Source organism: Polyodon spathula, chromosome 1 (assembly GCF_017654505.1).
Source record: "Polyodon spathula isolate WHYD16114869_AA chromosome 1, ASM1765450v1, whole genome shotgun sequence".
Taxonomy (NCBI): domain Eukaryota; kingdom Metazoa; phylum Chordata; class Actinopteri; order Acipenseriformes; family Polyodontidae; genus Polyodon; species Polyodon spathula.
The window spans coordinates 7,200,105-7,211,189 of NC_054534.1; the positions used below are offsets into that span (position 1 = coordinate 7,200,105).

Here is an 11,085-nt window from a genome sequence, read left to right on the forward strand (position 1 = left end):
TTTTTACACGTCAAAATTACCAAGCCTGGCTCTGACGTCAAACATCCAGTCTACCTGGAGTAGGATCTATTCTGAAATCCCAAGTGAGCGAAGAATCTAAAAATAACCCCTTTGTTTTTATGAAGGCTTCTTCTGTGACAAAACATACTCTGCATAGATCTCCTTAACCTTCAATGCATAAATTATTAACCTGTTATATCTATCTATCTATCTATCTATCTATCTATCTATCTATCTATCTATCTATCTATCTATCTATGCACATTTAATATACATCATATTTATTTATGCATTTATTTATTTGATGTAAATTAATATTGCTTGCCTGGGATAAAACTAGATCTTGGTATTTTGTATGTTGTCTAGGCGACATTTAAAAAAGGTTTTGGAATACCTATTTTGCGACAAGGTATTCTACCACAAAATCTATACCTAGATAGTTATGTTGGTTAATATAACGCTTACTTTACTCTTCAGAGACAGATGATTTTCCTGTTGGGTTTTACAGAAGCCCTATTAACAGTGGAAATTGTATACAAAATAAATAACTACGCAGTCTCTTTTGGATTTAGATGTTTGTTTGTTTGTTTGTTTTCACCAGCGCATTTATGAGAAGTGTTTATTGCCACCAATGTTTGCTTGTTTTAATAAAAAGCTCGTTTAAGTACACTTATCATTTTGTGTATGATACATCTGTAAAATGTAATTTTATACGTCTGGAAACTAACCAGCTCCTACCCAACACTAACTATCTTATTTTCTCCTCTGGTGATCTGATGCAGCTAACATTTTAAACGACCACAATAATGATTCCAGCACCACCGCCCTGAACAGCTCCCGCGCTTGAATGTCGTGCTTGTTACAGGGAATGCATCATCCGTTTGGCGTCTTCTTGAAGTGCGGGCTGTTAGCATTGCTTCTAGTTTCTAATGAGGAAAGCACTGGAGAGGTTGTACAGCAGTCGATCCCAAACCTATCCTATCCAAATTCTTGTAATGTAATGTATGTGAAAACATTAGATGAGCGAAGGCTTCTGATTGAATAATTCGGGCAGCCCTTTATATATATTGTTGATAACGAGCTGATGTGTAACCAGGATGGCTTGGATTTTTCAAAATTCTGCCTTGTTGATTAGTTCACACGAAATTCACAACTGTCAGATGTGGGTCATCTTCTTTCATTAATCATAGTTAGTCACCTTGGAAAAATAAAAGCACCATTACATTGCCAGGTGAAGAATTTGTAACCTAGGTAACGCCACGCTTTATCGTTTCTTTCATGCTTAGCCTTGCATATTTTTTTAACGAAGGGTTCTTGTCTCTAGAGATCACATCTCCCCCCTTCCAACGCAATGCGTGTTCTTAGACGCATGAGTCACGGGTGTGGGAGTGAAGAAGCGATACTTTTGTCAATACCTCTTCTATGGAAAACGGGTCTCTCTACCAGCAGGGGTTTGATGAATTAAACTGCACAATTATGGATTCTGCTTATCACAGTTATTATTATTATTATTATTATTATTATTATTATTATTATTATTATTATTATTATTATTATTATTATTATTATTATTATCAGATGAGTTAGGGGGCAAGACTGCTAGTCAGTTGTTTTAACGATCTAAATGCCGCCACCCTTAGCCACCTGCAGGGAAAATCCCAGCCAATCAATGCAGAATTCAAGAACACTGAGACACATTTTTCCCCTCTAGCTTATCCCCTCCACTCACCTAGACAGTATTTCTACATTGTAGTGGAAAAAGATGATTTGGCTTAACCTGTTATCAGTACATTAACATCAGAGCTAAAACAAAAGAAACATTTGAGCACTGCTTGAATGAATTTGATTAAAGTCGTTCCCCATGCTGACCCCTATTTGACTTAGCTATTGGAACATGCTGGCTTTGATTGAACCACATTTTGAGATATTATTATGCATAGTGTGAGTATTGTCAACAGTGATCTCTTTTTCAGGGCACTGATGTACGACGGGCTGACGTATTGGCAGATATATCTTGGGAAGAGCTTGTATTAAGCCTTTTTTTCCTTTACTTGTTACATTAAGGCCCATTTGTTCAATAATCTTTTATGCTAGGAGTGTTCTTAAAATAGCTAAATAAATAAATAGAAAAAAACTGAAGATTCACATTCCAGTCAGTAGAGAAAAGCATTCAATTCCACTCATGTAATATTTTCTTGGATTTGCTGGGATATGTGTATTATTCTAAGTTATCTAAGCAGTGAAATACACAGAATTAATTAAAATGTCCTCTGATGTCACCAAAGTCCAGACTTTGGACGCGGCAATCCCCAAAACCAAGTCTCAGATGAGGTCTCTATTGGGGTTGGCCAGTTATTACCAAAGATTCATCCGTGAGTATGCCACAGTGGTCAATCCCTTAGTCAACCTTACTAAAAAGAGCTGATTAAATGGTTAGGAGAATGTCAGGGGGCGTTTGATACTAACTATCAAGCAGAGACTTTGCCAGGCCCTCACTCTCATCACACCAGACTTTAACAAGAGATTCATCATCCACACCAACGCTTTGGATGTTTTTCCTGGGAAGGGGGTGTAATGAGAAAAATAGATTTAGCTGATTGTTTCTTTGGCTCCACTCTGAGCGGTGGGATATGTGACAGCAAAAGAATGAATCTTGGTTATAAATCTCCCTCTTGACCTGTGAGGATGCTATGTAAATGGAAGAGAGTGCCCTGGACTGGATGGTCTGATAATTCATTCCAGAGAAAGGTGAGTGTTGGTCATCTAGAAAGGGGGCGGAGCTATGGTTCACATCGCCCCAGAAGGGAATTGATGTTGCAATCTCAGCTTGAAGGAGAAACTGTTGCACTTGCTAATAAAAGGGGCGTGACTGGCATTACAAAAGGGGATGTGGCTAAGCGATCTTTTCCTTTGTTATGGTTAAGAGCGAACCTCTAAAGGAGAGCTATAAACAGATCGTGATTGTTTTGTTTGTCGTGTCTAATTATACTTCTTAACATGATCGCATTACCCCCTGTCTTGCACAGCTGCTCTGGCTAACTGGAAAGTTCAGGATTACCTTCAAAATTCTCCTGCTTGCCTGCAAGGCCCTTCATCACCCAGGACCAGAGTATCTCTCCAGCCTGATGACCTGCTATGTCCCTGCAATCAAGCTGACTCTGGCCTGCTAATTATAAACAAGCAAAAGCTCGCCACACTTGGAAAGCATTCTTTTAACTTCATGGCCCCGACTCTCTGGAACTCTCTCTCAGCTTTAGTGCATGCAGCTCCCACAATCGCTCGCTTCAAATCAACTCAAGACACACTTGTTCTCTCTTGCTTTTAATGCTGGTTATTATCTGTTGTCTAAATTGCCATTTCAGGTTTTTCCATCTTATTTGTATTATTCTGCTTGACACATACATCCACAATGTTTAGAATTCATATTGTGGTCTTTTATTCAATTAATTTTGCCTCTGTTGTATGTAATGTACTATGCCCTGTGTTTAATGTATTATGCATGGTTCCTCACTATCTTGTAAAGCGCTTTATGCTGGTGTTCCACTATCAAAGGCACTATATAAAATAAATATTGATTGATTGTTCTTGTTAGACGGCTAAAATGATCCGGAGCTGTCACTTAAGGCCAGCACCAAACCCGGACAACATTTCACCATTGGCATGTTAGCACTCATTGTGGACTTGTGATCATGTGTGTGCATCTTGTGTGTTTAATACTGTGTTTATTATTTTGGGACTGTAACCCATGCTTAACAGTGCAATACACATTGCTGAGTATTGCCTGGGATTATCATTTGTGATCATAATGACCTAGATTATAAACAGTATCAAAATAAACACTGTTTGGAAGGTAAACTTATGTGTTTGTCATTACTTGATCATTCATCATCTCTACACCAGCACACTGCAACCCACACTTAGTCATAGGTTAAACAGTTTCTCTAGCTGTATTTTACAGACTGTTACTCTATCTATTGATTGTACTGTGAGTTCTAAGACAAAATACCCCAGGGGGACATCGGTGATGTACATTGGAACCCTTTATGTAAACTTCTGGCAGATACTGTGTAGCCTAGTACTGTGCATTAATGACAGCAGGGAACAGAAACTCCTGTTAATGTCACTATCTGCTTATTTCCACCACACTTAAATGTGCCGGAACAGAATGAAATGGAAGTCAACTAGGGACAAGCTTCTGCATATATCTTTGTTGATTATCAGACTCCAGTTATAATTGCACGGTTATCTGATCTCCACCCATTTAATATAGTTTGGGGAAATAAAAACAAAAAAGATTGGGGCTTTTCAGGGTCAGTAAGATGCTGTACAGTATAAAGCATGGCAGAATAATATAGCTTACTGCTATGTGTATGCATACAGCTTTATCTTTTTTGGGTCTTCATTAAAGAAATGGAAAAACGTATACACTGATCATCTGTCAGTCAGTCTGTCAATTGATATGTAATAACAGAAAATTCACTTCATTCGCTTTCACATTTTGGATAGTCAACTTTGTTTCATATCTTACGTATTCTTTAATTAAGCGTCCTCCTGTTAGGTGATCTATTAGCCTACTTTATTCCTGGATTAAATTGTGGTTTTGAATTCAATGTATAACCAAGAATTACTGGTGTTGCTGATAACATCAAGACTCAGTCTTCTTCTAGAATTTAGTTCTTAAAGGGTTATTGTTTAAACTTACCGTTTTTGAACAGAGGTCCTAAAGTCTTGATAAACAATCTCTGATGAACCCCCCCCCCCAAAAAAAAAGCTTAAAAAAAGAAGGGATGACATTCTTGAAAGATAGAACTATGTTGTAAACTATAAAATGTTTTTAAAATTGAGAATGTGTTCTGAACAAAGGAGTGTATATGCCAATCCTGTGTCTACCCTTATGGGGAATGAATGTGACACCAAGATATCCTTTTTTGGAGAACACACTCAGCAGGATATTGAACATGTAAGGAATGAAACTTACCTACCATACTTCTGTACAAGACAGTCTACAGCCCATCAGTATTTCAGTTATTTGAAGTGTAAATCAGACATTGGGATGATGAGGGGTAAGAAGTTCCACAGGTTGACACTAATGATATTGTCAAGTTAACGTAGTGACTTAACATAGGACACACTCACATGTTGACACAGTGAGTGTGTCACTTATAAACAGTTCACCACTAGATCAGATAGTGGCGGGGTTTACATGCAAGTTTTAATCGAGCTACAGTCGTGCATTCATGACATGACGCGCACAAATGAGAGCATGAATGTGCTCGTTACAAAAGTGCACGGCAAAAAAGTGTGCGACTTAAGTGTCATTACACTTTGGTAAAGCACAGTAAAGTGCACACTAATTGGCCTAATTAGTCCCATAGCAACAAACTCGACAGTCATGTAAAGTACTTCACGATAGACTTTCATAAAATGCCACAATACCTCCTTGTCACAAAGACGGCTGAAGACCAGAAATCAGGAACCAACACAAAATAAACAGAGAGGTGGAGTTTGGTGAAGCTGAGTGATTGTTTTTGTTCAGCATTTAATAAATGAACAGACATAAAATAAATGGTTGTAAGACAAACAAAATACAGAACACGGCACTTTCGCCAAAATAAAGAGACAAACAAAATGGACTACACAGATAAACGTGGTGAGAAGTTCTTACTTTAACTATTACCATGATTATTACCTCCGTCTTCAATCCCGTTCTCCACTCACCGAACACACAACCCTGAGTGAGTGAAAACATGTTGCTTTTATGCAGCTGTACCGAGACTTGATTGCTAATCAATCGTTCAAATGGAGTCATGGTACAACTGCAAGTGAATGAATAAAGTGCAATTCCCTGTGCTCGCACGTTATTACATTTTACCTGCACGTGAAGTGCTGTGCAATCCTAGGCCTAAATACAAATATACATTTTAAACACTTGTGCGCATAACCCATATTATATCTCGTGTGCCAATGACTATACACCAACATTAACACACAACACGCAACATCTAACATCGAATACACACAGGGGCAGGGCAAACTTGCCACACTCCTCCACTTCCCCTATATAAAAAAATGCTCTTCTCTGGGAATGTTCTTTCCACCCTGTTGTCCTCCTCTGTAGTGTAAAATTTTCGTTATCCCACTCTTACTAATACAAATCAGTTAAATATACATCCATCCATTATTATCAATCTGCTTCCCCTGGTGAGGGTCGCGGCTAAATTATATATAAATTGTATATAGATATGGTGATGTATACCAATACAATGATGTCAGCAGTTTATAACATTATTTATTCATTTCAGTGTCTTATGAACGATGCATGAGAACTACTAGATCATTATTACCAGCATTATTATCATAATAATAATACTATGAACAATGCATTAATGCATAATGCACGCAACACCAGGTCCACTGGACTGTTGAGGAAACTCGTTCCCTCCTCCAAATTATTGCGGACCTGGGGGTTATGGATGAACTGGATCGATCTTGTCAAAGAAATGCCACCATTTTCACCAATATTACAGTTCTCTGGTCAAAGCTCGAGGTCCCAATTTCGGTTCTGGGAGGAAATGCACCAGTTAATGGGTGACCGGCCAGTGGCAGTGACATCGGACCATTAGCTGGAATCCTCACCCTCCCAGATGTCCTGTGAAATACCAGCCATCATTTACTTTTCTAAACTAAAATATGCTGCAATTGTAACAATATGGGGGGGGGGGGGGGGGGGGGGGGGGGGGGGGGGGGGGGGGGGCAGTAATTGGAATTCGGGTAGCACCTACAGCCCCTATTACCTGAGGCAGGCCATATGTGTCATTACACACAGCGAGCTACCATCTGACACTCTCTCTTGTCAGGCATGACAATATGGGTAGACATGTCTGCGAACAAGAGAGTGGCAGAAAATGTTCAGTTAGTGATGGACAGTGTATTTGTGTATTTGACTCCAAATGCATTCCCGACAACTCTGTACTCTGCGGCCGACGCAAGTTTGTACAGAGCAATAATCCCTCGCTTCTGCAGCAGCACAGGTGTACGGACATGTACTGGTGACGGCTCCATGTCCACCCTTACAAGTTCCACCAGTTGGTCAAACGTAGCGCGTATGACCCGAAATGTTTCAATCCATTGATCATCAGAGAAAGACTTGTGAAGCACAACCTCCTCCCACCAAACAGAGGGGCGATGATGCGCCCGCATTCGTCTTTCCTGCCGATGCACAAATAGAGGTCTGTACATAGAGACGAAGTGGATGAGGGTGGAAAGAAAGCTCTAGATAAGAAAGCAATAGATGCATGGCTCCTTTCAGGCAAACCCGTTGCATGGGACTGAAGGAGTTCTTCCCATACAAGACTTAATCTAGCCAGTGTTTGTCTGCGTCTTCTCCATCCATCCATTTTTGTTGCAGCTACGTTGTAAGCATGAACCATTTTAACTGCAAGCCCTTTGCGTTTTTTACAGATGGCTCTTCATCTCTACCTAGTGCGTAAAACCTAATGTAAACCTCTATGCATTATTTGAACGATATCCTTTATAGCGTAGCATCTCTTTTCAGCGCGTTTGGTGATATTTAAATAAACCCTCCCATTATTTATTATTAATGTTTGCATTAGGACGACTAATTTCTCTCTCTAAAAATCTGTCATGTAAATTTGGAAGCAGAACTGTCATGACCATAAAAGCGTGTTTTGCTTGTAAATTGCCCCAGTGCCTCTCTGATAAAAAATGGCACACTTTCAGTCACCCACTTGTCTGTTCTGTGGAAATCTTGCTTGTAAATCCTACCTTGAAATAAAAGGTGATTTTTTATTTTCTAAAAAGCATATTATAACTTTAACACAGAGGTAGTTTACTTAAATTAAAATAAAACAATAAACACACAGTTTTTCTTAAACTGTTCATATTTAGAGTAGATTAGAGATTTACTGCACCACAAATGTAACAAAACACCACAGGACTTTTGTAAATATTAAATAAAGTATTCATGGAACTTTTCTAGACCGTTATTAAGGAAAACATTGTATTAAAACATAATGATGAATATCAGACTTCATTTAATCCCTCATAAGAGACAACAATAGCAAACAGAAGGCCACACACTAAAGGGTTAAAATAATTTCCTCATAAAAGAACATATGTAGTGGCTCTTCGTTAATTTTGTTCAGGGTTAGTAGTTTACACAAACGCGCTCTCAATTATTGTATGACTTTCTCAGCTACCTCAGCAATCTCTGTTCCATTTTCAAATTATAATTTGCAGATGCTCCCTTAATCCTTTAATCAACACAGATGACGCTTTTGGCTCTTTCTGTCTCCACAAGTGAGAACGTGTCAGCGCATCATATATGCTTTTAGCTGCAGAGATGATTTACAGAAGCAGTGGATGTGTATCCTCAAGCAGAAACGTTTTGTAAGAAACCCATAAATAGGCAGAAAGATATAAAAGAGCTTCACATAACTAATTAGATGGAGATTGATATGGCTTGGTGATGTTCTGACTGAAATCCTGGGCTGAATTAAATCAGTTTACATCATGGAGACACCACAGATATCCTTTATAATGGTTATGATACCGATTTCCTTTGGATTAAATCCAGGCCCCTGTCCCGTCTGGACACTGTCCTGTATCTCTGCAAACCTTTAGGAGATAGACCCTTATTATCCCACACATTCCCAATGACCGAGAACCATCCAGCTCTTTGAAGACATAAACGCAGGATAACTGAGCAGCACTTTGTGGATTCCTGTGTCCTAGCAGCATTATTGATAAGAGGATCAAAAGACAAGCAAAGTATTCAATAAGCCCAGAACGGAGCTATTAACTAAATACAAGGGAAAATGCTAATCACTTCTGAAACAAAAGGATATATATATATATATATATATATAAGACAAAACAAGTGATGTTCAAGTAATGAGAAGGTAAATATAATTAACACACTTGTTTATTATGCTTTCATTGCTTAGGCTGGGCTCTGTATATTTGCACCTAAGTTTTATGTGTTTTATTGTATTGATATAAAGCCCTTATACAGGTAATATGTTTTTTTTTTTTTTAAATACATTCTGACAGCAGTGCAGAGCTCCCTGCTGCAAGAATGTATTTCTTATCTAATCCCTCTCTAATCTGATAACCAGTGGTTTTAATCCCCTACCTGAAATGTCCAACAAAATCTTTCAATTTTTCATATTATATACAGGACTGAATATTATGCTAGGACTGAATATCACTCCATGCAAACCATGTGACTTTTTAACTCTGTCAGACCCTCTTATTCACTGTCTTTGCATATACAGAGTTCAAAGCCATGTAAGGCAGCTCTATAGAAAAACTAAATATTGAGGAAATGGGCCCCAAGGCCTCTGAGAATGATTACAAACATCATACAACACAAGGGATTGGTGAGCAAAATAATTCAATGACTTTTGAAGATACTTGATCTTAATAAATTACTTCATAGAGACCATAAGAGTTGCCAAGCCCTGAATTTATGTGGCCTGTCATAACAAATAGTTACAGTAGTCTTTATTTGTATTTCCAATAACAGATCGGTTTAGAGGGAATAGTGGTTCATGCACTAGCCTTCCCTTTTTGAAGACATGGGTACAACAAAGAAGAATTAGGGGAGACATGATTGAAGTCTTTAAAAATCTTAAAAGGACTTGACAAAGTTAACCCTAACCAATACTTTAAGGACAATCCAGAAAGTGGGACCACAGGACCCAGTTGAGGTGGACTTAGGAATGAGGGAAAGAGACACACAAAGAGTGGTGAGGGTATAGAATGGGTTAGCTGGTCATGTTGCTGAGGCAGAATCACTTGGATCCTTTCAGACCCAATTTGACAAAGTTCTGAGATCAAACAGCTGCTAGGAACAGGACGAGTTTAGACGGGACGTATGGCCTCCTCTTGTTCATAATTTTTTGTAGATATGGAGTATGCTTTAAGGCTGTAATTGAATAATATGGAGCATGCTTCAATACTAATTGAATAGTATGGAGAATGTTCAATACTGTAACTGAAGAATGTGGAGAAGCTTCAATACTGTAAATGAAGAATACGGAGCATGCTTCAGTATTGTAATTGAAGAATATGGAGCATGCTTCAATGCTATAATTGAAGAATATGAAGCAGCTTCAATGCTATAATTGAAGAATATGAAGCAGCTTCAATGCTATAATTGAAGAATATGGAGCAGCCTCAATACTGTAACTGAAGAATATGGATCATGCTTCAATACTGTAATTTGATTTAATATTTTTCAACACCCGACTCAGATTTGAACCTAGAACCTCAAAGTTATTACGTGTTTTATGTTTTCTTATTTACACAGCTTTATCAATACAAATTACGTCATTTAAACAAAGAGTCATTGGCTGGCAAACTAATGGGACAGGTGCTTGAGCAGGCCCTTTATTTTCTTCCTAAAAAGACAGGAAAATAATGTGACACCACTAGAATCACAAGGCTCTAAATATAATAAACGAGCAAATTTCTAAAGCAAATTTGCTGGGGGACTCTGTCATTTGACTTCTCCCCCTCCTTCTAATAATGAGTTTTCTCATTTTGTTGGTTATACTTGCTTATCTTTAAACTTTAGGGAGCAGGAGACTCACAGACTAAAGAACACTCAAAGTAGATTTTTTTTTCACAACCTTGTGCATATTCTATTTCCAGACAAAGGCTTTACATCACATTAAATAACTAGAGGCTAGCAAAAAAACAAACAAAAACAAACAAACAGAGCCGATCCGAACCTGGATAAACAGCATGTAAACAAATTCATCATACATTAAGGTCCCTTTACATACTGTGTGCAAACAGGAAGCAGTTACAGGTGAAACATTCATCTTTGTCTGCCTAGCAACCAGTAAGCATTTGTTTACTTAGGCCCTGTGGTACAGTCATTTAGAGCAGCATTGACTGCAGGAAAATCTGTTCAACAAGCAAAGTGGCTGATCAATAAGATTACTGTGGAACGAAGAGGGAGACAGGCTTTCATTCAACATTGCTTTTGCAGGTTTGTTGACACAGCACAATCCTCCTCATCTGATTTTCAAAGGTTTTTGTCAAAGGTTATATGTT

The 11,085-nt window shown here is 38.3% G+C and overlaps 1 long non-coding RNA gene across 1 annotated transcript in view; it reads left to right on the forward strand.

Moving 5' to 3' along the window:
• The window catches only part of LOC121313244, a 39,485-nt gene extending 36,042 nt beyond the window's left edge, over positions 1-3,443 (forward strand). The window contains exon 3 of the long non-coding RNA XR_005949957.1: positions 3,027-3,443. This is a non-coding gene — a long non-coding RNA (uncharacterized LOC121313244). The remainder of the gene's footprint in view (positions 1-3,026) is intronic.
• The last annotated feature ends 7,642 nt before the right edge of the window (positions 3,444-11,085 follow it).